Source organism: Balaenoptera borealis, assembly GCF_965194805.1.
Source record: "Balaenoptera borealis genome assembly, chromosome: 16".
NCBI classification, from domain to species: Eukaryota; Metazoa; Chordata; class Mammalia; order Artiodactyla; family Balaenopteridae; genus Balaenoptera; species Balaenoptera borealis.
In genome coordinates this window covers 19,133,255-19,156,820 of record NC_138872.1, presented here as the reverse complement: position 1 = coordinate 19,156,820, position 23,566 = coordinate 19,133,255, and the positions used below count along the sequence as shown (strand labels likewise).

Below are 23,566 nucleotides of genomic sequence, written 5' to 3'. Positions count from 1 at the left end.
TAAAATGTTAATGGTAAAATCTAGGTGGTGAGTATATGGATGTTCATTATAAAATTCTTTCAGTTTTTCTGTATGTTTGAAACTTTTTATTTAAAATATGTTGGGAGAAATGCATCACGATTTTTCATGGAATTTGACAAGCTGAATCTGAAATTCCTCTGGAAGGAAAAAAGTACAAAATAGCTTTAAAAGTTTTGAGACAGAACTATTTAGAGGAAGTTACTTTACATCAAAACATATTTTAAGGCTAGAATGCTTAAAATAATGTATGATCAGCATAAGAATTGATAAATGGATGAATGGATCATTTACATACACTTTGAATACATGGGATTTTCAGGCTATGAAAGCAGTGCTATTTTTAAATCAGTTGGGAAAGAGAGGCAAATGAGTAAGTATTAGGACAACTGAGTTCAACACATTATAAAGAACAATATTTTTCAAGTGAATTTAACAGAAATATAACAAGCAAAATTACAAACATACTAGAAAAAAAAAAGAGAAGTTTTTAGCTGTGCTGAACATTTTAAAGTTCTTCCTATGCAAGACTCAAAACCTAGAAACCACAAAAGAAAAGGTTGATTGATTTGACTACATAAATACTAAAAACTTTTGAATAGTAAAGGAAGCCATTAATAAGGGTTAAACACAAGTGACATAGTGGGATAAATTTTATAAAGCACATTATAAACAATTAATATTTACAATGTATAAGACAAAAATATAGAAAAAGCGGCAAAGAAAATGAACAAGCAAAATACACAAGCTATAAACTAGGAAAGATGCTCAACCTCACTAGTAATTAAGGAAATTGAAATAAAATAAAAAATGAGATTTTTTTTCCCCATTCTTCACAGATTGGCAAAAATTGGAAAGACAGACCAGACAGTATTCATGCACCATTGGTGAGAGCATAAATTGGTGAAATTTTTATTAAGGTCAATCTAGTAACAGTCATCAAATTTTTAAAAGGCATATCCTTTTATCTAGCCATTTCACTTCTAAGAACCCACATAGTCTGATGAAGTACTAAAATACAGGCACATGATCACAACGATATCAATAAGGTCATTCTTTGCATCATTTCTTAGCATTAAAAATGTCCATTAGTAAAGTAGTGATAAAACAAAAAACAGAACATATGTACTAGGAAATGAAATGCAGCCACTGAAAAGTATTAAGACCTATGTGTACTGATGTAAACATATCTCCAAGACATATTTAAACAATAAAATATGTAAATATACTGCATAATAAAATACATGATTTCATCGTATAATGAACAATCTATCTAGACTTGTATTTGTTTGAATATGAACAGAATTTAGAAAAACAAAGGATCCATTAAACAATAATGACTGATCAGGAAGGAGAAGAGCATTTACTTTTTTTTTTTTAACTTTATGCCTTCTATATTGTTTGCATTTGTTACAATCACGTGTTGCTTTTAATTTTTAAAATAGCAGTAAGGATTAAAATAAATAGAATGAATAGTGCCAGTGAGCAGTACACCCTGCAAGTAGGGTAGCCAGCATACAGAATGGTTGTGAATTGCTCATTTACAGCTGGGAGGTTTCAGGGTGACGTGAACCATTCTGTGCACAAGAGGTCCAAGAGGCGGAATGCGAGCGGCGTCCTGATACCCCAAGGCCTTGTCAAAACGGAGCCCTATTTTGTGCCACTATCTTATCACTTACTTAGCAAACTTGCCTTGCTGAAGTCATTCAACTGGAACAATAAAAGATAACTGCCATGGATTTCCCTGTACCAGAGAGGTGGAGGGAATCGGACCACTCACTGTTTTCAAGTATCATTTTCAAGTCATCAGTGGATTTGACCATTTTGTTGAACCCTTGCCATCCTGAAATCCATACGGGCACAATTTGATTAGGCAGAATCCTTGGAAGTGCAGTTTTTACCCTTGAAAATAGCCCGAGTTACAAACATCCTAAAAATTACATATCTGTGTGAAGTCACACATAATAGCCGAAAAATTTAGTGAACCCTACACACTGGAAGTATCAAAAAGTTGTATGGGGGCCAGATGTGCAAGAAAAATGAAACAAAACACCCAGAAGGTTCTCGTGTGAATTCAGTCTGGGCTATAAGTGACAGAACGTATAAATACCTTTTAGAGTCGCTGCTTGGCATGAATCAAGTGATCCCAGTAGCAGCAGTGGCTGGTACTGTGAACCACTGCCATAAACTCTGAATTAAATCAATGGGTTCCATCTCCAGAGACTTCTGAAGTATAAGATAATACCACACAAAAGTGGATCAATTTGCACTAATGGCGCCACCGCTATGCTAGAAAGTCTGAGAAATTTCCATGCCAACCAGGAAACTGGATTTACTTCAATTCTCTCTCTCAAAGTGCTTCATAGCCTGCAAAGTGCTTTCATCTCTCTCAATTCATCCCAGTAGCCTCCTGAGTTGGTTATTATTGCCCCTGTGCCCATAGCACTGAGGAGCTATTGAGCAGAAAGGGGAGGTGACAGGACCGAAGTCACACGCAGATTCGTATGTGAGCCTGATGTTCTAACTCCTATGTTCTTTTTTAGGCCACATTCACTCTGAATACCAACTGAATAATAAACCCACTACCTTTAATTATTTTTTACATTAGTTACATTATTAATTGCATAATTTTGGGCCTTCTTACAGAGGGCTCAAAGATTTTTACAAGCTGAGTTTGTCCAGTGTTGTTATTTTTAAAGATTAAAATGACTTGACCGGGCTATCATGATCCTTAATATGTATAACATTTTTAGACTGACAGAAGAGGGGAGGGATTACTTACTCTCGAGTATGACTAGAGAACTCTGTTACAGTGGGGCTAAGTGATTAGACCGAGGTTAGTCAGCAGGAACCTACAATAAAAAGAACACAAGGGAGACCATCCATCCTCAGGAATGTGTATGGGCAGGACCTTGGCAGCCCAGCAGATCTGCTGGCTGGAATTGTCAGATTTCTGCTGAAACAAAGAAAGGAGTTACAAAGAACTGAAGTCTGTCTCTGAGCCCAAGGCCTCCAGTGTCAAAGCCACGTCAAGCCCAGAGCTGGCCTCATTTTGCTCTCTGGATACTTACGGGTCACAATACTTCCTGCATTTAGTAATCACCATCCAGCGGAGGGCTCAGGGCCAGAGCTCTCTACTTATTTGTCCCCCTCAAACAATTCTTGTTTCTGTCAAGTCACCAACAGAAATAGCTTGCTCCCGTCAGATGTTATCACCTCTATAGTGAACAGTAATTCACTCTTTCTCAAGCTCAGAGAGGCAATGATGATAAAAAATACAGTGGCCTCAGAATTAAAGGGACTTTAGAGACCACATATTTCAATCGCTCTTCTTTGCATGAATCATCCTGAAAGTATCACTACTGTGGTGAGCATGAGTCCTTCAAGGTGGTCAGGTTGGCCTACGCTTGACTATCTCCAGAGACGGGGAGGTCAGCACCTACTGGGCTTGAAAACATGTTGGAAATGGCTCCTTGTAGTCAGCACCCCCCAAATTACCTTCCTGTGTGTTTTACTCACTAAATTTAATTTTTCACTCAAAAATATTTGAGGACTTACTATGTGCTAGGCACTGGGTATGCAAGGATTTTTTAAAAGATGCCACCCCTGTGCTGAAGAAGCTTATCACTTATTGTAGTTATTAGGCTATTCATCTGTAATCTGGGGCTTACTTTCCTTCTGCACACAGTGGATTTCCCTGCCCACCTGCAGTTGGGTGTAAACAGTGAAATGTAAGCAAATGTGTCATCTCTAGGGGAAAGCATTAAGAGAAAGTACATGCTTTGCTTCACTGTTTACTCTCTGGCCCGGCAACTGGCAATGTTTCAGATCATGGTTACTGTTAGCCTGGGTTAGGGAGAACAAAAGCTGACCTGCAATGTACACATAACGTGAGCAAGAAATAACCTTTGTTGTTTTAAGCCACTGTAGTTTTTGGAGTTGCTTGTTACTACAGCATAATCCAACCCATCCTGACGGATACACAGTATAAGGGAAGCCAGACAAATAAATCAACAAAAATCAAATGACAAGCCAAGTGTTGCAGTGGAGGCATCGCAAGATTCAGTGAGGGTGTAGGAAAAGATTCACCACCACCTAAGTTTTCCGGAGGAGTTGGGTAAGGCTTCACAGAAGGGGCAGACTTTGAAATAGACATTGGAGGATGAGTAGATACTGCCAAGCAGACATGTTGAGAAAAAGGTGTTCTAGACAGAGGAACTCTTTATGCAAAGCCACAGAGGAAAGAGGGGACATGGTTGGAGAGCTACCGAGGAGTTCGGTTTTGCTGGCATATGAGTCTGAATGTGGTGGATTTCCCGTGAAGCTAAAGAAGCTGAAGCTTCAGGGACCCTCACTTGATGGGCACTTTCCAAGGAATGTATCTATATTTTTATAAGTTTATGCTTATATTCTAGACACTTTTCCCCCCTTCAGGAGACCCGCCCTCCTAATGTTCAGGTTCCACCAAAGCTGGGTCTGCTTCTGATGGGGAGTAGGAGATGACAACAGGTCTACAGAGAAGATCTGAAGACCTATTAATCTTCCACATGACACCTTTTTCAACATTTGAAAAAAGGAATCATGTTCCCTAAGAGTCTTTTACCCCCCAAGCCAGTCATTCTCATTCCTGCACTTGGGGTCATGGGTTGGAATGTCTGGCGTCATCTCAATTGCTCTTCTCTGAAGGTGCTCCTATTTGCCTAGAGCCCTCTTAAGAGTGGCACCTGAATCCAAATCGAATTCTCCAGATGGAGTCTGAATGCATTTATCACTTTTCTTAATGGAGTTTCATGCGTCATACTTAATCCTTCCATAAAAGTTGTTACCCAGTGATGCCAGATTATTTACACTGTGAAATTCCCCAGAAAAATATAAGCATTGCTCTTGGATTTAATTCACCCCCAATACCACTACCAAAATACAACACTTGATTGTTTCCCTTTAGGTTTGGCAGACTGTGAAGAACAAGTTTGATAGAGAAAAGAAAGAAAGTTAATTCATTTAACAAATGTTTACTAAGCACCTACCCCATGCCAGGCACTGTCCTAGATGCTAGAATATGGGTAAGACAAAAAAGAGATATAAAATTCTCTGCTGTCCTGGAGTTTACATTCTAGTTTAGGGGACAGACAATAAACCAAATAGATAAGTGAAATTGTGTGTTAAAGAGGAGTAAGTACAATGGAGAAAAATAAAGCAGGGAAGGGGGACAAGGAATGTGGTAGGTGGGGAGGCGATGAGGTGGCCATGTTAAATATGGTGGCTGGAATGGCTTTGCTGAGAACATGACATTGGAGCAGGGACTCAGAGGTGAGGAAGTGAGCCCTCTGGAGTTGAAGAGTGTCCCAGGCACAGGCACAAGCTGGTGCAAGGACCTTGAGGTGGGAATGTGTCTGGTTTGTTCAAAGAACAGCAAGGAGGCCAGTACAGCTGAGTGGGAGTAGTCAAGAGAGAGCAGGAGAAGACAGGGTCAAAGAGGTGAGGAGGCAGACTGTGCAGGGCCATTGTGACGACTTGGGTTTCTCTGAGATGGGCAGTGCCCTGGGGGGGCTTGGAGCAGAGGGCTGATGTGATCTGACTTGTGTCCCACCGGACGCATCTGCTGGCCGTGTTGAGAACAGACCGCAGGAAAAGCAAGAGGAGAAGCAGAAACCTGTCAGGAGGGTATGGCAGCAATCCAGGCAGGAGATGACAACAGCCTGGACCAGGATAGTACAGGTGGAGGTAAAGAGAGATGTCTGGATTCTGGACACATTCTGAAAGTAGAGCTGACAAGATTCCCTAAGGATGGAGCATGTGAACATCGCATCCACAGGAATCAAGGATGACTCTGAGGTTTTTGACCTAAGCAACTGGAAGGGTGGTGCTGCCATCAACCAAGATAGGTTTGAACCTGGGAAGCTTACTATCAAAAGCCAAAGCAAATGCGTACTGAGACTGGAAGGTCCCTTTCTAGGTGGAAAACTGGACTGCGCTGCTTTGGACATAAGAATTTCAGAGAACTGATGGGTCAGGCTGCTAATGAGCAGGGAGGCTGTGCAAGGCCAGTGTCCCAGTGAAAACTCTGGTGTCTGCCGAAACCTGCTCGAACCCACAGAGAAACTATGGGAAGCAGGGTGGGGGCTGGAGGATGAGGAGGTGGGGACAGGGGGAAGCTGGGGACAAACCAAGGCTACTTTGAAAGCCAACTAGTCAGAACCGGCGCATTTCAAAGTTAATCATGTTACGGGGAAATGCACTTGAATCCCCAATGCTGTTCCAAGTACAAAAGTAAATTACTTTATTAAATTTAAAACTAAAAATTCAAGAGAGCAAAATAGGAAATGGTTTGTTCTGGATATGGTTTTACTTCTGAATTGCATTGGTTTTGTTTTAACTGAACTTTTCCAGCGTGGGTCAGAAACTTTACAGGCTAGATAGTTTGCAGGCCTGTGGGCACGCCTGAGCCTCTCAGGAACATTCATCTAAAGCGAACTCTCTGGCTCTCCCCCCTGGGGGCCCTGTTCTCCTCTCGCCTCCCAGGCTCAGCCTGCACCGTGGACTTTCTTCAGTGGCCCCACTACAAAGCCCAGCAAGAGCTCACACACGAGAAAGGATGCTCCATTGCACTCAGAGTACGAGAAATACTCATTAAAACCACTCTGATTCTCCTTCTTTCACTTACTGTGGAAAAGCTGGAAACATGTGACAATGTACTGAGTTGGCAGGGGAGTGAGGAAGTTAGGCGCTCTCACACACGGCTTGTGGGAGTGAGAACTGGTAAAACCTCTACCGAGAATATTTAACAATAGCTAACAAAATTACAAATGCTCACTCGCTTCGATTCAGCAAGTCTTGCTTCTAGGAACGGAGCCTGCAGATGTGCTTGTCCGTGAGCGCAGTGTTGCAGGTATAAGGTGTCCACTGCCAACCCTGCAGTAACAAAGAGCTGGAAATAACCTAACTGCCCCACAAATAGGGGAAGGGGAATAACATGCACCCGTGAAAAAGAGTGGGGCACACTTTTTACACTGCTGTGGATTAAGCTTCAAGATGTCTTTTTTTTTTTAATTTTTATTGGGGTATAGTTGATTTACAATGTTCTGTTAGTTTCAGGTATACAGCAAAGTGAATCAGTTATACATACGTATATATATCCACTCTTTTTCTTTTTTTTTTTTTTTTTTTAGATTCTCTTCCCATTTAGGCCATTACAGAGTATTGAGTAGAGTTCCCTGTGCTTTACAGCAGGTTCTTATTATTCGTATTAGTTATCTATTTTATACATAGTAGTGTGAAGATGTCCTGACATATGCTGTCTTTTAAAAAGCACAGTGCGGAAGAAAAAACATACACGTGCTTATGCTTATGTACACACGCACTTCAAATCTCCCCAGACCAGGACGTGAGAAACTAGTAACAGCGGCTGCCTCTGGGGAGGGGGACGGGGTGACAGGGAAGCTTTTGCCTGTGAACCGTTTTAAATGCCGAACAATGTGAAGGTGCTAGATATTCGAAACAAAAGATTGAAATGTGAATAAATATATACATGGAAAAATGTTAACCCCTTTCCTAAAGTATGTGAGTTGTTACAAACAGCAACAAGTGAAGCAGTGAGTGGCTGCTGGGGCTGGGCAGAGGGCCTTGAAGAATACGTGACTGGGGCCCAACACCATGTAGAGCTCCTCCATAGTTCAAACTTCTAATCAATACAGATGGGCTTGTGTTTAACTTCTGTAGTGGTGCGCAAGGGCGCATCACTTACAGCTAAACAGAATACCTGCAGCTAAATATACTCCGCCTGCCTCCAGCCTAAAGCCAGGGTTGTAAAGTGACTTCGAAGCATCCAAGATGGAGGAATGGGACAGTACATGCAGAGCAACCTCTTTCCCAATCAAAAAATCCTACAAGCAACCTGTTATCCAGTCTCCATTTGAGTACCTCCATGGTCTGAGAGCTCATTATCACTTACAACAATTCATTAAAAGCTCTTTTCTTAGTTGGACCTGATTCCCAGGTTTTAGATTTGTCTTTTGAACAGGCACAGAACAAGTCAACGCTCTTCACTATGTGAGCAGTCAACTCTCTCTATACATCAGCCTTTCACGCACTTGAAGGTCGTCATTTCATCCTTTGGTATTCACCTCTGCAGTGTAAGCATCCCGAATTCAACCCACTCTCTCTCTAGTGACCTGCTTTTTGAATACTCTCTATTTTCTCTATGTCTCTCTCAAAATGTGGCAATTAGAACCAAACAAGCATTCAAAATTTAGCCCAAACAGAAGAGAATTAAACCAGGCAGTGTTTTAATCATTCTACTACCACTGCTAATACTACCAGAAATCTATCCAGGGAGAAGTTCTATTTTCTTTTTCTGCCCACACAAATGAGGGATTTGAGGCCCAGAGAGGTGAGGTGACCCAGTGGGACAAGGGAACACCGTTGGAATTTGGTGGGACTGGGATTCTTTCATCACGAGGCCATTGGAGTACACATTTTACAATTCTGATAGAGCAGTTAGTGCTCTGCTTTCTTCCCCTTTGAATTCTACCTTCTCGTCTTCTTTTTTTTTCCTTACGGTTTTACTGAGACGTGATTGACTACAGCACTTCCTAAGTTTACGGCGTACAGCCTAACGATCTGACGTCCCTGCAGCACGAAGTGGTGACCACAGTAAGTTCAGTGAGCATCCATCATCTCAGACAGATACAACATTAAAGAAAAAGAAATTTAAAAAAATTGTTTTGCCTTGTGATGAGAACTCTTAGGATTTACTCTCTTAACAGATTCCCTATATAACATACAGCAGTGTTCATTGTATTTATCATGTTGTACATGACATCCCTAGTACTTATTTATCTCCTAACTGGAAGTCTGTCCCTTTTGACTGCCTTCATCCTATTCCCCCTCCCCTCACATACCCACCTTCTTGTCTTAAGGAGGAAATGTTTTGGTTTCTTGTCTTCGTTACAGCCATGCCACATGGATCACAGCTCTGTGGCCAATGAGGCTCCTGTGGCCTCCAGAGGGCCTGGGTGGGGATGGCATCTGGGGCCCCTCCATGCCGCTAACACCTCTCTCCCCAGGGATAACAGCCCTTGCGAGATCTTCTCTGAAAACCCTCTTTAAACATCTAAGTCAGCCCAACCTCCACCCTGAACAGTCTTCTAGCACAGCGCCCTGTCTCTCTCATAACACTTATCAAAATTTGGCATTGGCTCCTTATTCACATCTTTTCCTGCTTACTGTCTCTCACAGTTGGCTGTAAGCTCAATAAAGTCGGGGCCTAAACCCCCAGTGTCCTCAGCATCCAGCTCAGTGCCTGGCACACAATAATGATTTTCAGTGAGTGAATGGATGAATAAATGGGAGCTGAGAATGGGGTTAACAACTCTAATACCAGACAGAGCTGGGTTTGTGTCCCAGAGCCCTGCCACTGTGAACTGCGTATTCCTGGGCAAATGACTCAATTCCTCACTGGTAAAATGGAGACAATAACGCCTACCTCACAGAGCTGACATGATATTCAGTGAATTGATGAGCTCACATAAGCATTTAGCGTGTTGCCTCGTTCACAGTAACACTCAATAAATCACAGTTACTGCAGCAATTGCGGCTGCCCTAATTCTACCACCTTCCACTCAGAGGCTGGCCACTGGAGGATGACAATTAACTGGAATAGCAAAAGGTACATCCGCTCTTTTATCCTGTTTGCTTTTTTTAAAAGTTGTGTTAAAAAAACACATAACACAAAATACACCAGCTTAATACTTTTAAGTGTACAGTAGGATTAACTAGACCCACACTGTTGAACAACACATCTCCAGCACTCTTTTCATCTTGCAAAACTGAAACTCTATATCCAGTGAACAACAATGGGTCCCCTTTCCCCTCCCCCAAGCCCCTGGCAGCCACCATTCTATTTGCTAAGAGTCTGTCTACTTGAGATGTGGAGCTGTGCAGTATTTGTGTTTCTGTGCCTGGCTTATTTCACTTAGCATTATGGCCTCAAGGTTCACCCAGGTTGTACTATGTGACAGGATGCCCTTCCCTTTTTAAGGCCGAATATTTCATTGTATGTGTAGACCATGTTTTTATCCATTTATCTGTTGACAGACATTTGGGTTGCTTCCACCTTCCGCTAGTGTGAAAATGTTGCTTCATATAAACAAGTGTGTGCAGATCTCTGAGATGCTGCTTTCGATACTTTTGGATAGAGATCGCTTTTTTTTTTTTAAACTCCCCGCAAACCAATCATGCCAGTGGAGCAGCAATAGTCACAGAGGTCATATCGGCCTTCACCTTTCTGCTCCTGTCACCAAGTTATCTCTGTCCCAAGCTCACTCCCTAGTCCTTTCTGATGTCCTCCAGGTTCCTCTATTTTTAAGTGAATTCCATAGGTCAAAATTTGAATTTATATCTTTGTCAAGAAGAGAGGGAAGCTATTAAGCCTCTCCTTCTCCCCTCTGTTGGAAAATCTCCAGGTCCCTCCTCTGGAGTAGGGCCCTGCCCCAGGCCTAAGCAGGACGGAGCTGCAAGAGGCCAGGGCCCAGGCCCCTGGAACAGTGCAGGGCTGTGACATAACCTCAGTTGGTCCAGTACAGTTTTAATAATGTTCAGTTTATGAGTAATTTTTCTCCCCTGCGCCATGCGGGATCTTAGTTCCCCAACCAGGGATCGAACCTGGACACTGGCAGTGAAAGCGCCGAGCCCTAACCACTGAACTGCCAGGGAATTCTCGATGAGTAATGTTTTGAATGCTGCTAGTATCTCATCAGGAAGTTATTCGTTTCCCTTGACAGGTAAGATTAAATAACATTCACTGGGTTTAACAGCCTTGTGACAGAGCCAGGGTATTTGTATGCAAACCCACTTCCAATCTTATGACGTTCGACCAAAGGGCCCAACTGGATGTGATCAACAAAGTTCCACGTTTTCTCATAACTCTTCAGGATCACTTTCACATTACTGTCCTCAGGAGCAACAGAACAGAGGTGTTGAGAGCCAGATGGAAGACACATTAGGGGCCTTCTGGGGGCACGTGGCTCTGTTTTGAGGAACCGTAGGGTGCCAAGGTCACCCAGGGGTAAGGAGGAGCAATAGGCCTCAGCACTCACGCCTTCTCTAGTTTATAAAGCAGTAATAAGAGGGGCTATGATTGTGCAAAATATAAAATTCCCACAACTATTTACTCACAAACATCGTCAAACCAGGAATAAAGTACACACATCTCCCCACTCCCACCTCAGCCCTCCTCCTACGGAACGTGCGCCGGTGCGCGCACACACACACCCACCACTGCTACACTCAGGAGAGTGTTTGAGGAGGTGTGACTTCTGCTGCAAACTAGTAAACATATTTATTTTCTTGCCATGAGATTTCAGGAGCCTAAATCAAAAGTTTCTAAGAACTCCTCTTGATGGTATATATGAGAACTGCTGTGATGTGCCTGCCATCATCTATTTGCTTATCTGTTTTTAAATGAAAGGCTGCTTTAATATTACACGGGGGCTTCCCTGGTGGCGCAGCGGTTGAGAATCTGCCTGCCAATGCAGGGGACATGGGTTCGAGCCCTGGTCTGGGAAGATCCCACATGCCGCGGAGCAACTGGGCCCGTGAGCCACAACTACTGAGCCTGCGTGTCTGGAGCCTGTGCTCCGCAACAAGAGAGGCCGCGATAGTGAGAGGTCCGCGCACTGCGATGAAGAGTGGCCCCCACTTGCCGCAACTAGAGAAAGCCCTCGCACAGAAACGAAGACCCAACACAGTCAAAAATTAAATAAATAAATAATTAATTAATTAATTTAAAAAAATCTCTAAAAAAAAAAAATATTACACGGTGGTGGTATTTCTATGATAATCCTGGACAACAAAAGTTCATCTGACTTTACTTAAAATATGACTTAACTCTCATAAGAACAGAGATCATCCCCTTAATTGGCCCTCGCCCACGCCTCCCCCGCACAGCCAGCTCCCACTCTCACACTTACTCAATTTCCTTGCTCAGTCAGTCCTTGGCACACTGCAGGCTCCATTCCCTCCTATTCTGCCCAAACTACTTGCACTAAGGTCACCAGTCAAGTGGCTCTTTCTGACTCCGGGGCGGCGAGTCTCAAAGTCATTCAGGACCTAAAGGAGGTTAACACCCACACCTCGAGAAGCTCTCCACAAGGGAGCAAACTCACCCCTGCCTAGGGCTTTGCAATCTCCTGTACCCAAGTGACTTCCAAATTGCCCTTGCCAGCCATAAAGTACTTGTCAAGCTCCAAATCTATCACTTCCAACTGCTATTGGTTCTTGTAGGTCTTTTAAAACTAGACACAGTTTCTACCTCCCCTTATCTTGGCATTCACCCCTCAAAACAGAACAAAACAAGCAAAACAAAAAAATTCAGTCACCATGTTCTACTGCCTAGATCTTCATCTCACATCTCATCAACCATCCAGATTCCCAAGCACGAGATCTGATCTCCAAATCACTCCTGTATCCTTTATGCAGCCCTCTCCCATCTTCCCCTTATCCGGCTGCCATCAAATCTTATACATGGAAGAATGTTTCAAATCCGACCTGTCTCCATTCCTCCAAGACACAGCCCAGTGGTTACGTGCATTTATGTCCTGGTTTATGTCCTGATTCTGCCTCCTGTGAGCTTGGGTACCCTGGACAAGGTGCTCATGCCTCCTCTGTCTCCATTCCTCCTCTGCAAGTGGAAATAACAGTCTCAATCTTTCAGAGTTGTTACAAAAATGAAGATCTGGGTATAACGGGTGCAACACCATGCGTGACACCTAGCAAGTGCACCATAAACGATGGCTACTGGCATCATCCTCGTGTCTTCTACCCTAATTCAGTCCCTCGTCTGCTCTGGCCTGGAGTCCTAGAACAACCCTTCAGGTTCCCAGCCCTTAGTTCTTTCCCCCTTCAGTCCACTTCTAACATTGCCACCAGGCTCAACATCTGAAAACACAAATCTGTTCATGTCACTCCTTGGTTTCAAGAATTTCTGTAAGGCTTCTTACTTCCAATCAGAAGATTCTACACGTATGTCGTTCGATACTTTAACCACCAACCACATGTGGCTATTCAGCACTTCAATCGTGGTGTGTCCAAACTGAGATGTACTATAAGGGTAAAATACACACTGGATTTGAAGATTTAGTATGAAAAGGAATGTAAAATAACTCACTAATAATTTTCTTTAGTAGAACAGAGTTCTTCATTTAAAGCAGAGACAGAACAAACGCCAATTCAGTACCTTTTAAATTACCTTTTTATATCAACATGCTTACATTTTTTGGTAGTTTCTTATTTTTCTTAGTCCCTTACTCATGTCTCCTTTTTCTCTTTTTCCATCTGAAATGTCTATGGTCTCCGAAGTAATTACATCTTTTATAGAGGAGAGGGATTTTTTTTTTAAATATTGTGGTAAAATAATGTAAAAAAAAGTACGTATTTACATATAATACAAAATTTATGTTACACATAACATAAAATCTTAATCATTTTTAAGTATACAATTCAGGGGCATTAAGTACATTCACACTGTTGTGTAACCATCATCAACACCATCCAGCTTCAGAATTCTTTTTATCTTGCAAAACAGAAACTCTGTCCCCACTAAACAGTAACTCCTAATTCCCTCTCCCTTTAGTCCCTGGAAACCACCCTTCTGCTTTCTATCTCTATGAATTTGACTACTCTGGGTACCTCATATAAGTGGAATCACATGGTATTTGTGCTTTTGTAACTGGCTTATTTCACTTAGCAGGACGTCTTCAAGGTTCATCCATGTTGTAGCATGTGTCAGAATTTCCTTCCTTTGTAAGACTGAATAATATTCCCTTGTATGTATATAACACATTTCATTTATCCATTCATCCTTCAATGAACACTTGAGTTGCTTCCATCTTTTGGCTATTGTAAATAATGCTGCTATGAACATGGGTGTACAAATATCTCTTTGGGTCCTTGCTTTCAATATTTTGGGGGTATATACCCAGAAGTAGACTTACTAGATCGTATGGTAATTATATGTTCAACTATTTGAGTAACTTTCATATTGTTTTCCATAGTAGCTGCCCCATTTTATATTTCTACCACAGTGATGACAGTTCTAATTACTCTACATCCATGCCAATATTTGTTATTTTCTGGGTTTTCTGATAGTGGCCATCCTAAGAGGTGTGAGATGGTATCTTACTGTGGTTTTGATTTGCATTTCCCTAATGATTAGTGATGTTGAACACCTTTTCAGGTGCTTGTTAGTCATTTGTATAACTTCTTTGGAGAAGTGTCTATTCAAGTCCTCCACCCATTTTAAAATCAGGTTGTGCTTTTGTTGTCGTTGAGTTGCAGGAGTTCTTTATATATTCTGGATATTAACCCCTTATTAAATATATGATTTGCAAATATTTTCTTCCATTCCACAGGCTGGGCTCCCACTCTGTTGAATGTGTCCTTTGAAGCACAGAAGTTTTTAATTGTGATGTAGTACAATTTATCTATTTTTTTCTTTTGTTGCCTATGCTTTTGGTATTATGTCCAAGAAAGCACTGCTAAATCCAATGTCATAAAGCTTTTCCCCTATGTTTTCTTCTAAGAGTCTCATAGTTTTAGGTCTTCAAATTAGGCCTTTGATCCATTTTTAATTAATTTTTGTATATGGTATAATGGTAAGGGTCCAACATCACTCTTTTACATGTGAATGTCCAGTTTTTCTAGCATCATTTGTTGAAAAGACTGTCCTTTTCCCATTGAATGGTCTTGGCATTCTTGTCAAAATCATTTGACTTCATGTGAGGGTTTATTTCTGGGCTTTCTATTCTCTTCCAATGGTCTGTATGTCTTCGTTAATAATTTTTAATACCAAGTACATGTTGAAACAATATTTTTTATATATTGGGTTAAATACAGTCTTAAAATTAATTTTATCTGTTTCTTTTCACTTTTTCAATGTGGTTCCTAAAACATTTTAAATCACACATGTGGCTCGCATTATATTTCTATTAGACGGTGCTGTTCTAGATGCTCTGAACTCAGGCCACCAGGCAAAAGCTGATGCTGGGGGGTTCAATGACAGTCTGCAAGCTCCCTTCCTTTTGTGTTTATCATTACAGTGCTTAGGGAGCAGGAGAGAAGTGTGGTTGAGAAGTGAGGTTTTTGAATCAGGGAAGCTCAGGCTTCAGTCTTCAAGACCTGCTCTGTCCAATACAACAGCCACCAGCCACATATGCCCACTGAGTACTTGAAATGTGGCTGGTGCAAACGGAGATGCACTGGAAGTGTAAAATTCAGACTAGATTTCAAAGACTCGGTACCAAAATAAGTGATGTAAAATATCTCATTAATGACCTTTATATTCATTACATGTTGAAATTTTAATACTTTGATAGTTGGGTTAAATAAAATATATTGTTAAAATAAACTCCACTTGTTTGTTCATTAATTTTTAATAGTTCTTTAAGAGCAGTTTTAGGTTCACAGAAAAACCTTGTGGCAGGTGTAGAGACTTCCCATATACCCCCGGTTCCCACACATGCGCAGCCCCACCCATCATCAACACCCCCACCATATGGTACCTTTGTTACAACTGATGAACGTACAAGGAAACATCATCATCAGGCAAAGTCCACAGCTTACATCACAGTTCACTCTTGATGTTGTACATTCTATGGGTCTGAACAAATTTATAACAACATATATCTACCATTACAGGACCCTATAGAATAGTTCTACTGCCCTAAAAATCCTCTGTGCTCTACCTATTTATCCCTCCTTCCCCCCAACCCCTGGCAACCACTGATCTTTTTACTATCTCCACAGTTTTGCTTTTTCCAGAATGTCATATAGTTGGAATCATATACCATGTAGCCTTTTCGGACGGGCTTCTTTCACCTAATAATATGCATTTAAGCTTCCTCCATGTCTTTTCAAGGCTTGATGGCTCATGTCTTCTTTATTTTTTAAAATGTTGCTCCTAGAATTTTAAAATGACTTATGCAGCTCACATTACATTTCTGCTGGATACTTGTTGGCTTGGCACGGGCAGTTTTTCAAAGGTTGGCATCTCCCTGCCTCTCCAGCCACTCAGGTTCATGGCTGGCCGCCCCGAGTTCCCTGCCCCATGACATGCCAGCCTCCTCCCCTTCACATGTACTAGAGTCTCCTCACTAGACTTTACCATCCTTTTCCCTGAAGACTAATTCATATTCAGACCCAGTTCAAATATGACATGTTCAGTGAAGCCTTTCTAAACTTCCACTGCACCTAAGTCACCTTTTACAGCACTTTGCACTTTATATTGTAAAAAAAATTTTTTTGGCTGTGCCACATGGCTTGTGGGATCTTAGTTCCCCAATCAGGGGTTGAACCCGGGCCCTCGGCAGTGAAAGCACAGAGTCCTAACCACTGGACCACCAGGGAATTCCCATACTGTAAATTTTTATGTGCCTGACTTTCCCTTTAGATTTGAGCTCCTTGAAGTTAGGGACCATGTTTTGTTCATCTTTGGGTCCTCGATCCCTAGCACAGAGCCTGACACTCAGTAGGCATTCACAGATGTTGAATGACTAAATGAAGAAAACACTACAAAATTCAGATTATCCTCCAATAAGAGACAAGATATCCACTTAAACATCAGACAGCTCAGAAAGTATCTTAAATGCAACAAACCAGGCTGCAAAAGTATATCAACCAATAGTTAAAACTATTCACAAGTTAACATTTGTTTTTTAAGTCAAATCAACACCGTAATAACATTTATAAAGCGTGTCACAATTGAGAGATGGCAAACCAGTCCCTAATGGTGAGTGGATTCTGATTGGCTTGGAAATGGGGGGGACTAGCTATGGAAACCGAATGGTTAAAACCACATTCCATATCCATTAGCTGACAGCCCAGACCCTACCAGAATAGAGGCCCTGAAACTGAGCCTTTGATGTAGTTTCCAAAGAAAGCCACCAAGATGATTAAAGGGTTGGAAAATGAGATTTATGGGGAATGGCCACAGGAACAGAGACAGTTTTGCCCAGACAAGAGAAAAGGCCAAAGGGTGACTTAATAACCATCTTCAATCATTGTTACTACACAGATGATGGTGACCAGATGGTCTCCATTTCCACCAAAGAAAGAATACACTGAAAATGGACTTAAGCTGAAGCATAACAAAAGCTGTCTAGTTTTAAAGAAGGAACTTAATGGCTAAGAACTAGCTTACAGCAAAGCAGACCCAGGGAGTGCGTGCTATAGTCTTTATTATGCTAAGAAAGCAGCAAGTGGGTAGAGTTTGTTCAGGCCTTCAACAATCCTTTGTTGAGGGCAAATCCTCAACTGGCTAATCATCAAACGAATCACGTAATGCACAACCATAGGAATAGAAAAGAAATAAAGATACGAAAATTGAAACACAGCACCCTCTGGTGTACATAACTGTCCTCCAATCAAGGAAGATTCTTGACATATGTATTTCTCAAAATATAGGATACAAACCATGACAGAGTCCAGAGAAACTTATACCAGACTGGTCCTAATGTTCATTTAATCCCTACATCCATCTGTATCAAGCACCTCCTCTGCACTTCCCCTTTGGTACCAGGAAGGCTCTTACACAGGCAACCTCACTTCTGTGAACACTGAACACGGCTGCATCCCAATCACGTTAGAATGCTGAACTCAGACTCTGATACATCACCTGGCACGTGAACATCTCATGCTGTACGCCGTTCAGGAGTACATTACATACAGCGTTAGGGAACACCCGAATGGGGTGCTCCTCTAACGTGTCCCTCTGCTCGGCCATGGTGTACACGGCTCTTCCTTTCCAATCCCTCTTTGTCTCCTGAATGCCAGCAGGTCACTTTTTACATCTTCCTAGGCTATATGCTCCAGAACCTTCCAAGCTCAAAAGGTTTGAGAATCAGTCAGGGATGTTTTGAGGTCCTCCCCGTGTCTTTAGTCATCTTGGTGCTGGGTGGAACCTCATTACATGACACGTACACTTCATTCATGTGACTCACTACTGCTAAAGCAGCTGGTGTGTCCTCGATGAATAAATCACAGGCCCTGTGTCCGAGAGCCACAGTCCAGTGGGGGAGATGGATAAATACAGGTGTAAACCGTTGGAGCTCAAAGCTGTAAGTGCTAACAGAGCAAAGAAAAAAGGCAATGGAAACACCAGAGAAGTACTATCTGGGAGTTCCTCAGGACATGAGAGCAGAACTGACATCCTGTGGGAGCAGGTCTCAAAGGGTGAGAGGCATTGTCCAGGCAGAGGAGGCAGGAGCAGGTATCACTCTAGGTGTAAAGATCTAATGGTCCCCAGGCATGTCACCACTGGGAGAACAGAGCCATGTAACACACTACTCCTCCTGTCCCAGGGTCTCCTGAGGAGGCAGGAGAAATGCACCCGAACAACCTGACCTCTGTACACTATACAAAGCGCATGCCTAAGTGGCAACAAACAAATAAACAAAAATGATGCAGACCAGGCACTGGTCTGATGAAGGTGTGAACGGGCTCAAGTGGAGAGTTCTGCGAGGCAAGGCGTCTGGCTGGAAAGCTCCAACAGGAATTCCCCTGACACCCTCCTCCGCCCCCCTCCGTCCCAGCGAGTCCCAGCCTTGCTTGGCGGCCCTCTCCCTTACAGCACTGGCGACAACGCACTGTGACTGTGCGTACAAGCTTCCTCCCCCACGAGGCCATGGGCTGAGGCAAGAGCAGTCATCCTTTTATCACTATGCCTCGATCACTCCGCACACATGGAGCTCAAACAAACTGGATGAGTACACCAAGTCATCAGCTCATACGTGTGATAGGATTTAAAAGGGCAGAGCCTGGACCTATTACCCCAACACCTTCCCCTATGCAGTTCACCTTGTTTTGTTCTTCTTCGTAAGCTATCCATCCTCACTTGGTTCAGGCTTTCCTATTCTTTCATTCTATCCTCACAAATCAACCCTGACCCTCCAACTGAGGAAAAGGAGCACATTTCTGTGCCCCCAGTTAAGAGTGACCTATGTTGAGACTTCCCTGGTGTCACAGTGGGTAAGAGTCCACGCTCCCAATGCAGGGGGCCCAGGTTTAATCCCTGGTCAGGGAACTAGATCCCACATGCTTGCCGCAACTAAGAGTTCACATGCCACAATTAAGGAGCCCTGGAGCCGCAACTAAGACCCAGCGCAACCAAATAAATAAATAAATATTTAAAAAAGAGAGTGACCTATGTCACATGGAAAAGCCACTAAGCCAAAGAGGTGACAGGGAAGTGGCTTCCCACACACCCAGAAGAATGTGAGATTACCTCCTCACAAGGGAAAAAGAGAAACCCAACCCGATTACGGTGTAAAAATAGGTCACTGCCTGAATATAGCCCTTTGGGTTACTGGCAGCCAAGCCCCTTTTGCCTCTGACTCCAGTGTCACAAGAAAGCGGCAGCACCATCTTAGAATAAGGGCTCCACGGCCAGCTGCCAGCCTCGGCCTGACCTTCCCTCTGGCATTCTAGAACTACTGGGCGCTCAGCAAGCCTCTGTCACGGCTGACGTGGAATAGCCAGAGTTGGTAAGTTTTGTTTTGAACAAACTAGGAGGCAATTCAAGGTTGTGCTTATGACAAGTCTCTTTCCCCTGTATCCAGCCATACTTTCTTCAGTAGGAAAGAAAGGAGGACTTTCAGTAGCTTGCTTGTACCTAGGCGGGGCCAACAGCAGCCTCTCTTCCATGACAGAGTTACAATTATGATCACCGTAATGCTTTACTTGCAGCAAATTCTCTAGGTGTGCATGACTGGAAGGGGTGTCAAAATTTTGGTTCTATGGCAAAAAACTGCTGTGGATTGCTTTAAAAAAAAAAAAAGGCTGAGAATTACTGATCAAGAATCAGTGGTAGAACAGAGAAGGGAGTTCCCTGGTAGCCTAGGAGTTAGGATCCCCGGCTTTCACTGCCGTGGCCCAGGTTCAATCCCTGGTGGGGGAACTGAGATCCCACAAGAAAAAAAGAACACTGACTGACTGCCACTGGGTTAATCACTGTGGTGACATGCAAGGGGTTACCTGATTGGGCTTAAACACTCAAGGGGCACCCCTGGAGCTGAGGCGGGACCAATCCCTATCTACCAGAAGACAAAAACGTTGTTTGCTATGGGAGGAAGTGGGGAGGTAGAAGGCATGGGGGAGGAATGGGGACAATTATAAAGTCCTTCACACATCACCTGGTATTGAATTTGACTCAGATACCCAGTATCGAGGGCAAAAGTGAAAGTGCATTTTGTGTTTGTTTGTTTGTTTTGTTTTTTGGCGCACAGCAGGTGGGATCTTAGTTCCCTGACCAGGGATCGAACCCGCATCCCTTGAGCTGGAAGTGCGGAGTCTTAACCACTGGACCACGAGAGAAGTCCTAAAAGTGCATTTTGAGTGATACTTTATCATTTAACAAAGAGGAACATTTATTCCTACAGAGAGACAAATTCCCTTGGAGGTAAACTCAAGAAACATATGTCTTGGAACTCTACGTAGGGGAAAATAGGTAAAGGTGAGGAGAGCAGGCTAAGTTTGGAAAGATGCAGTGAAACCCACTGCAACAGGCCATTCTTACATTGATCCTCCAGAAGGCAGAGGACATGACAGTAAATCAAAACCAACTGAAGTTATTTCAGCAGAGGGCTGAGATGAAATGGTCCAGATGCTTCTCTTCAAATGATCTAACTTACTACAAATAGAGATCGACTTGTCTTAGACTCCTTATATATCAAATTTCTAAAAATTAGCTACAACACTTTAAAAACCTGACCCCTAGAGTTTTTCAAGTTATTGTCATTATCAGATTATCCTCTGAGAGTGTGTTTGTATGTACATGTGTGTACCTGTCACTTATTTTAAATAAAATATTTGAGGGCTACTAGGTGCTCTGCTCTGTGCTAACAGGGTGGAAATGGGAGGATTCAAGGCCACATCTCTGCCCTCAAGGAGTACAACCACCAGCTGAGTAAAATTACTATTTGTCAGGCACTGTGCTAACTGCTTTACATTTATTTCCTCATTTAATTTTATCCTCACAATGATCCTATGAGCTAAGTATCATCAATGGATTTTCCAAATTAGGAAACCAAAGTTAAATGGCTAAGCAACTTGACTCAACTCACACAAGCAGCAGGCAACAGCTGGGATTCACACCTAGGTCTTCCTCATTGCAAAACTACGCTCTTAACCCATAGCACAAACATCCCGTAAGAGTGGACAGACAGTACAAGACAGTACGTTAGAGTGAAGGGCTCAGTGCTGGGACGCAGAGCTGAGCGCCTCCAGATTCTGGGGAAGCCAAAGAAGGCACGTGGTGTGAGGATGAGGATGAGCCATCCCATGCTGCTGTCACTCATGTGAGCTGACGCCCAACTGCCAATACACCATCTGTCCCCTGGCCTCGCACCCATGGCCACCTCCTGTAATATTTCTTCACTCTTAGCCATTGATAAAAACGGAAGGCCAGCAACATTTGTGCAGGCCTTAGGATGTTTCATAGCTATCTCCAAGGATGGAATCAGTTCTTCCTTGATGTGCAAAGATTTCCTCTCTGTTCTAGAGATAAGACCACATATTGAGGAATTAAGTTTGAAACTCTTTAGGCAAATACTAGATGTTATTTCCACTGCTGATGATTTGTATAACCCTAGCCCTAGCTCTAACCTCTTGGCACTGTGGCAAAAAGTAAATGTACCATAATGTCTGAACAAAATGTGATACCACTTCCTCTGTGCTGGTCTCCGTGTACCAGAAAGTGGTGAGAGTGAATGCAGGCAGTGTCCCTTCTCATGCCTCAGCAGCCCCTTTACCAGGCAGCCAGCCGACTTCTGGTTACCTCAGGGCAGGGCAGAATTCCCAACCTCCAGACTATGGTTCCAGGGCTCTGATGTTCCAAGTGAGGGAGAAATATCTCCTCCTAAAACAGCAGGGAATCAGAAGCATATGGGATTTCTGCTTCCATGGGATTAGGGGAAAGTATCAACACTCTAGCGCTTCTTCAATGAACAGGATGTGCTGGTACTACGGCTCCTACTCACTCTCATGTAAGGAGCAACACTGAGATGTGATCTGGAACTAGGATTGCTGCTATCAAGGCAATGGGAAACAATTCTGTTTTCAGGGTCACATCTGGGACCCTGGAATCATTTCCAGTTTCAACCTACATTGGACTGATCACTGTGTACCAGGTTCTGAGCGAACATCTCCTCATAGCTGCAAACAATCCTAGGAAATGGACATTATCTCTACCTTACTTGTGTGGACGCCAGGGCTCAGGGAAATAGTTATGTCTATGGTCACAGAGCTGGAGTGTGATAGTTGGGGACCAGACTGAATCTCCTGATGCCAAGTCCAGTGTTCATTCCATGTTATACAAGGTTTGGGGCCTTGGGATATTATTATTATATAAACTGGGGTTTGGATGGTCATCCTCATTATAGCCAAGCTCTCACTTTGCTTTCAAAGGAGAAAGAATAAATCATGTTGAAGGGGGCTATTAGAAGGCCAAGGGCAGTAAGTATTGCACTGAATGGACACAAGCCGTGTGGAAACCCTGGGGTGAGAATCAGCTCTGAGTGAAGTTGGGATGGAAAGACCTCAGAGAGGTGAGGCCACCCACTGGGCAGGAGGAGCCCTGGGGGTTAACAAAAGCCCCTAAAAGCGCAGACATGGAGAGGAAAGCACAAAGGGACTTGTGTGGGAAACCCCTTACAGCAGGGCTTCTCAACCTTGGTACTAACATTTTAGATCAGATAATTCTTTGTTCTGGGGGCTGCACTGTAGGATATTTAGCAACATCCCTGACCTTTATCCACTAGGCGCCTGTGGCACCTCCCATCTTGCCCCTTGTGACAATCAAATAAGTCTCCCGACATTGCCAAACATCCCCTGTTGAGAACCACTGCCTTAGACAATGATGTGTCAGCAACTGCGGGCTGGCTGGCAGGGGGTCTGGGGAGGAGCAGAGAAAGAAGGGGAGGCCACGAACCAGGCAGGGAAGGGAACAGATGTGTGCCCTGAGTGTCCTCTCGTTAAGCCCTTCAGGTACAGCCTCTGACGACATTAGGACAAATGGGGCCAAACATGATCCCAGGATGAGGTCCCTTTGAAGGGTGCCCAGCAGGACCCTGGCTGGGAGGAGAACATTTGCAGGAAAAAAAGGGTTCTAGACTAGGCAACTTGCAAAGGGCACCCTTACTCCCATACTCTCTTTTCTCCTTTCAGTGAACTGAAGCAAGAGAGGATGACACGGGGAAAGCTACAGGAGCCTGGAACTCCCAAACCTATTTGGGAGCTTTAAGGGGACCTCGACTAGGAGGATGAGTGAGCTGCGATTTGCCTGTGACGGCAACACCATCCTTCCCCCCAGAAGCCATCCCCCACTCCCGCACCTCTCACCCTTGGACCACAGTCGCCCAGGAAAAGCGGAAAGGAATTGGGATACTTATCCTGGGAGACAGGAAGCAAAAAGGAGAAAGGGGGTGAAGATGAAAGAATTTTGAGGTTCAAGAGAGATATACTGACAGAGCTCACAAAGGGGACCATGTTTCTCAGCGAG

At 43.3% G+C, this 23,566-nt stretch overlaps 1 protein-coding gene and 1 long non-coding RNA gene across 12 annotated transcripts in view; one reads left to right on the top strand and one right to left on the bottom strand.

The window, feature by feature from the left end:
- ZHX3 (zinc fingers and homeoboxes 3) overlaps positions 1 to 23,566 on the bottom strand; it is a 205,829-nt gene that overhangs the window by 88,665 nt on the left and 93,598 nt on the right. The window lies entirely within an intron of this gene.
- The window catches only part of LOC309613063, a 55,312-nt gene that overhangs the window by 11,808 nt on the left and 19,938 nt on the right, over positions 1 to 23,566 (top strand). Inside the window, exon 1 of the long non-coding RNA XR_014235504.1 lies at positions 1 to 23,566. This exon is cut by the window's left edge and continues 11,808 nt beyond it. This is a non-coding gene — a long non-coding RNA (uncharacterized lncRNA).